Source organism: Sinohyriopsis cumingii, chromosome 6 (genome assembly GCF_028554795.1).
Source record: "Sinohyriopsis cumingii isolate HCF-2022 chromosome 6, ASM2855479v2, whole genome shotgun sequence".
Classification (NCBI taxonomy): domain Eukaryota; kingdom Metazoa; phylum Mollusca; class Bivalvia; order Unionida; family Unionidae; genus Sinohyriopsis; species Sinohyriopsis cumingii.
This window is the reverse complement of record NC_142966.1, coordinates 90280155-90286643: the sequence shown is the minus strand read 5'-3', so window position 1 is coordinate 90286643 and position 6489 is coordinate 90280155.

The window sequence follows — 6489 nt, the reverse complement described above, 5'->3', positions numbered from 1 at the left end:
ATTTACATACATTGCTAAAACATTATGCTCCACAAATTGAATCACTGGTCAGTGAGGATTAAAACCAAGACTCAAGTAAACCACTGAAAGTAAAATCATACCTTTGCAGCTTAGACAGATTGCAGGACCGGTATCAGGAAAGAATCAGCGATCCTATTGTACTTTTCACACTTCCTTTACTTGTTTTCTGTCTCAGATTTATTTAATATGTCACCAAACTTTGACAATCACAATTAAGACGCGAATACAAGTCTCTACAATCACAACTCTTTCCCATGCCTCAAGTCTCAACAGAGCTTAAAAGTTTTTGTAAAGGTTACAAAGATACTCCTGACTGAACTACACCAGGCGATTATCGGGAAACTTCAGATGTATGACACTTGTCCCTCTTTCTTCTCTTCAATCATACCATTTTATCCATCATTGTTTATACCTTTTTCCAGTTCATATATCATTTACTGAACTTTCGTTATTTTCCGTTTTCTGATATTTTCAATAATCTCTACGTGAATAATTTATGTATCTTTCAAATTACTGGTCGCATTGAAACGGTTTCACCTATCATCTAAAGATGAAGATTTTGAAAATACTGACCTTGAATTACGTACTTATATAATAAAAAGCATTACCATATTGTTTCAACACATGTAATTGGTGTTTCAAATATTACACATATATCATGTTAGTCTTTTTGCACCGAGAAAATGTATATGCTGCTTGATGAAAGCGCAATATTCATAAATCTCACATTATGGCTTTTTGGACCAACAATGTAAAGAAGTTCGATTGCTTTCAATTAATTTTCTTACAGATGTTACATTTCTGCAAAAATTGTCGATACAATATTACAGTAAATTGAAATCACAAAATTGAATCCAATATGTAGTATTAACTCTAAATGTTTTTTTTTTTTTTACATCTTTTGATCTACACTAGGAAAACAAAGGCGGAACCTGTTTAAACTGACTGGAGAAGGGATGACAGGTGAGGTCATGGCGCCTCAAAACCAGACGCTTCGGGCAGATGGGGCTTGTTAACCTTGGGTGGTCGCCCATCTAGGAGAAGGTAAACTCATACTTCTAACATTTGATGCTTTCCGACTATACCCTCTCATGGGAAAGGCTAAGGGTATAAACCCCAATAAAAAATCCGGAGACGTAATCCCTAAGGCGACATGGCATCGCTTTCAGTGCCATCTCGGCAACTCCTACGACGTAGCTGGCGCCATCACGTATCAGCTGCATGGGCAACAGCTGATTCTCCATATCACCCTGCCCAGGCTTGCTCCCTGGAGAGGACACTCCAGCTTCGCTTCACAGCGTCGACAAAACACGGGAACACGATACATCCCCCCCCCCCCACAAGCATCATCACCATCAACAACTTTGAACTTGAAGTAGTCAGTCAGTTCACGTATCTCGGTTCTACCATCACCAACAACCTCTCGATTGATGCTGAGCTCAACGATCGGATTGGAAAGGCACCCACAACTCTCTCCAGGTTGTCGCAGAGAGTGTGGAACAACAGCATGCTGACCCTGAACACTAAGATCTCTGTGTACTGTGCCTGCGTGCTAAGCACTCTACTATAATACAGTGAATCCTGGGCTCTGTACTCCTCACAAGAGAAAAGACTGAGCGCCTTTCACATGCGATGCCTCCGACGCATACTCGGGATCACCTGTAGCTATCGAGTAACAAAGAACGTGGTGCTTGAATGTGCCAAGATTACCAGCATGGTCACACTCCTCCGCCAAAGTCGCATCATATGGATAAGCCACTTACGTCGGATGGATGACTGACGGATCCCCAAAGACCTTCTTTTTTCGAAACTTGCCTCTGGCAAAAGGTCGATCGGACGGCCAAATCTCCGCTTCAAGGATGTCTGCAAGCTCGACATTAAAGCCCTTGACATCAATGGCAACACCTGGGAAGAGCTTGCTCTAGACAGGTCCAGCTGGCGACACGCTCTGATCACTAGTCTGAAAGCTTGCGAGGACATGCTACGCTTGCTAGCTGATGAAAAGCAATCTCAGAGGAAGAATAACCAGCTCCAACCCACACCAGACACAAGCTTCAAGTGCAGCAAGGACTGCCACTCCCGTGTTGGGCTCCATAGCTACAGCAGACCAGGACATCTTTCATGGGCGCACTTCCATTGCCTCTCGAGACTAACGGATGCCAAGCAGGGGAGTTTAGATTATGTCATCCCACGATATCTCTGGACTTATGAATGATGGTAAAAGTTAAAAGGATGAGAGAGGAAGAGTTTTAAAGTCAGACCTACCAGAGAGAGAGAGAGAGAGAGAGAGAGAGAGAGAGAGTTTATGGTCGGTGGTGCTGTTACTAAAGCAGAATAATTACTTAGAACAACTGTAAATATATTAAAATAGTTTTAATCACCTCTTGCTGGTTTGTCATTTCGCTTAGTTTCCATTCCACATTAATTTCCATGAGCCGGTAGGTGAATGGCTTAGCGTTCATGTGAATGGCGTAGCTAAACAAGTGTTTGTAGTGCTCTACTTTTATTATTAAAAATATCTGTCATATTTAAATCGTAAGTGTGTATTATATTGATTTAATGAATGTGAAGAAAAATAGAAACCAAAATAAAGAAAACAATCAACTTATCAATATGCAAAGGTGATTGTAAACAGCCACAAAAGGCATAGAACTACATTTTGTAGCGAACACACTCGGGGATGTGAGGAGTTCATTCACAAGGTCCATATACAGCTGCTTGTAGTAAATCTTAACTCCGTTCAAGCAGCAAATATATTTATTTGTATGTGATATAAATAAAATATATGTACAGTATGCACGCTGTATCAATGACATACCACTCGTATAAATTTTTAATTAAAAGAAAACTCGGCAAGCCTCGTTTCCTTTTAATGAAAAAATGAAAATGTATACATCTCGTGGTATATCATACATATATACATATACTATATATATATATATATATATATATATATATATATATATATATATATATATATATATATATATATATATATATATATATATATATAACCGCTTGCTTGTTTGATAAATTTATAACCCAAATGCATAGAGCAAAGCCCTTCACGCTTGGCATTTAGACTTGGACGATCGTCCTGTCCTTCGTATAATCTATCCTTAGGAATATATCAGATACAATTAGCACGTAAGCATAATACACATTATCTGGAAAGCAACTGAAGCTTGTTCAAGTGACCACGTGACTTCAACTTCAGAATTTTACCCGATGGCTCGCACGCTATGCTTACTGACATCAAAATAAAATATTGGATAAAGAGTTCTAAACTCTTCGATTGAAATTTGAGATCCACTGTCAGCATCTTGATATTATTGCATGGCTTGTATCAGATACATGTAAGCTTGAGTTACGTCAGTAGTGAATAGGGATAGCCTAGGGACAATGGGAATTTCAGTGTTAATAGGTGGTTTGTACCCTGGGGACTATGTAAATTTAACATGGGAGCAATGAGTTTGTACCCTAGGGACAATGGGAATTTAACATGGGGACAATGGATTGGGATTGTCTAGGGACAATGGGAATTTAACATGGGGAATTTTAACATGGATGGGACTATATAGGGACAATGGAAATGGAACATGGGAAATGGATAGAACACAGACAAAAGACATTTAAAAAAAAAAGAAATTGAGGCATGAAAGTTAATTTCTTTTCGAGGCATAAGGTTGGCCCTGAAAAGGGACTTTGGTTTCTCCTTCTTCTTCTTCTTCTTCTATTTCCTCCACTTCTTCAGCCATTCCCTTATCTTTCCCACTATTCCTTTCTTCTTCTTCTCCTTCTTTTCCGTCTCTGGCATCCAGTCAGGATGACCCATCGCTCTGAATTTCTGTTGGATCTTCATCCAGTTCTTGTTCAGTTGCTCAAAGCTTTCTTTGGTCTTTATGTTTTCTCTTTCTTTTCTCTCCTTTGTCCACTTTTCTTTGATGTTCTTTACCTCTTGGGTTAGCATTCGTCTCATCAGTTCCTCGGCTTTTATAAGTTGGTCTAAACCCCACTTCACACAGGACCACTCACTCCACACCAAGATATCTTGTAGGATGCATCTCACTATTGTTACATTATCCAGAGCTTCCTTTAACCTACCTACTCTCACATAGGGAGGGCCAGTCAATCCTCTTATTTTTTTCACTTCTTCTTCTAACATACCCTCAAGCAGATCCATAGCTAATTTCACATTTGTGACTTTTCTGGTCACAAAATCCTTTGTAACTGAATATTTCCATTCCTTCTTTAGTCTCTCCACCATGTACATTCCATATACTATCCAAAAATAACTATGTCTCAAGTTGTTGAAAAATTCTGTTACAGCCACCATCTTCCTTGTCTTTATTCGGCAGAATGGCACGAACGACGAATGCTGTAAGTTCTTATCTGTAAAGCACGGACGTGAAGGAAAACATCCCCTACTTTTGTCATCTCATATTATATACTATTCACACAAAGGTAATGAGCCATATAATCTAACCTCATTATATACTATCCACACACTGGAAGCAGCAAAACCAAACCATAATCTACTATCCACACAGGATAAGCAGCAAAAACATAACCATAATCTACTATCCACAAACGCCAAGCAGCAAAAACATAACCATAATCTACTATCCACACACGCAAAGCAGCAAAATCAAACCCATAATCTACTATCCCCACATACTTACAAGAGCGCTTACAATCACACACACACACACACACACACACACACACATACACAATCACACCAGGAAAAGAGCGAATGTTTATAATCACACTACTCCACATTCACACATTGGCAAATTGATTGCTATTTCTTTTCTAGAGTTTTGGTTAGCCCTGAAAAGGGCTGTTTTTATGGAACTCCAGAGGTATCTGTTAGTGTTGACACCTTCCCGGCCTGGCACCGCACACTCATCTCCTACTCCAGTCTCCTTCCCAGTTTACTCTTGTGGCTGGGAGAGCAGAGGGAGGATGATTTGCTTCAGCACCCCAGTCCTCTGTCTCTGGAATATTGTTGATCCTTCTCTCTCTTCTTCTGTTTTGCATCTTGGATGCTGAATTTGCGGCGCCACTATTGGTTGTAGCATCCTTACTGGTATTGGTTGTGGTGCTAGTTGAGACTGCGGTGCTGGTAGTGGCTGTGGTGCAGCTACTGGCTGGGGAGGTGTCCTCACCATAGGGTTGACCTCATACTTAGGTCTCATCATTGGGTGGGGCCTGATCTCTCTTTTCTTTTCCTCCTCTTCTTTCTTTTTCTTCTTCTCCTCCTCTTCCTCTATTCTTGCTGCCTCTTCTACAGCTTCCATGGCCAGCTCGTCCAGGATGCGCCTGGCATATTCCAGATGCATCTGGAGTTCCATTACTTTTTGAAGTCTGGTGTTCATTATGTAGTGTTGATCAATCAACAAGGGTAACCAGACTGCCGAGTATTTTATCAATTTATATAAAAAGCGCGGACGTTAAGGAAAACAGCCGCTAAGACACAAAACTTATATTACCTAGATCATGACCCAAAAACGCGCGGACGGAAGAAAGAAACACTCACTCACTTTTTTATACTAACCATCACAATTCTAAAATTTTTCACTAACCACTTAAAGAAAATACTTATACACACACACTCACTTTTTAACCAAGATAAAGAATTCATGTGCTTATACACGCACTTCTAGTTTTTTCTATCTTATCATAGGCAATAGATTGTTATTTCTTTTCTAGAGTAGGGTAGCCCTGAAAAGGGCTGTCTTTTGTGTGTGAACTTGAAGCTATGGCAATCTTTTAGGGTCTAAGATTGCGGCCTCCTCTGACGACAGGCTTTCTCACAGGATAAGGTCTGCTTCTTCGGAAACAGAAGAAGAACTCTTTGGTGTCGATACGACAGTCGACAAAGCCTGTCAGGTTCAGGTTGCTGCTGCTGCTGCTGTTGCTGTTGTTGTTGCTGCTCTCTCTGTTCTCTCTGCTGTTTCTGAAGTCTGTACTTCTTTCTCCCTGTTAATTTCTTCTCTGAAGAGCTCTTCTATCAGGTCTTCAGTGACTTTCAACATTCTAACATTCTCTATCTCTTCAGGCTTCGGTATCAGACTGTATCTGACACGATGCAAGTTCATGTAGGCTTCGTTCAGCTTAGCTAATCTTGAGCACATCTTCGTAGGAGGATGAGACGACAATGGATGGTCAGACTGGAGACTACCCCGGTTTTATGGTCAAAGCGCAGACGTGAAGGAAAACATCCCTACACGGTTTTCGAGTCGGAACGTTCAAATTATGTCATGGGAGGGATAGAGAGAAATCAAAGAGCATGAATCATGATACCTATAGCAAAACAAACGACAAAGGCATTTTTTTTTAAAACACAACATTTTTATTCAAAATCACTTAACACTAACAAATAACCAAAAATTTTAACATTAACCATTCAATATAACATTAAACATTTTTTCAAATAACAAACATTTTTTTCTCAAATCTCTA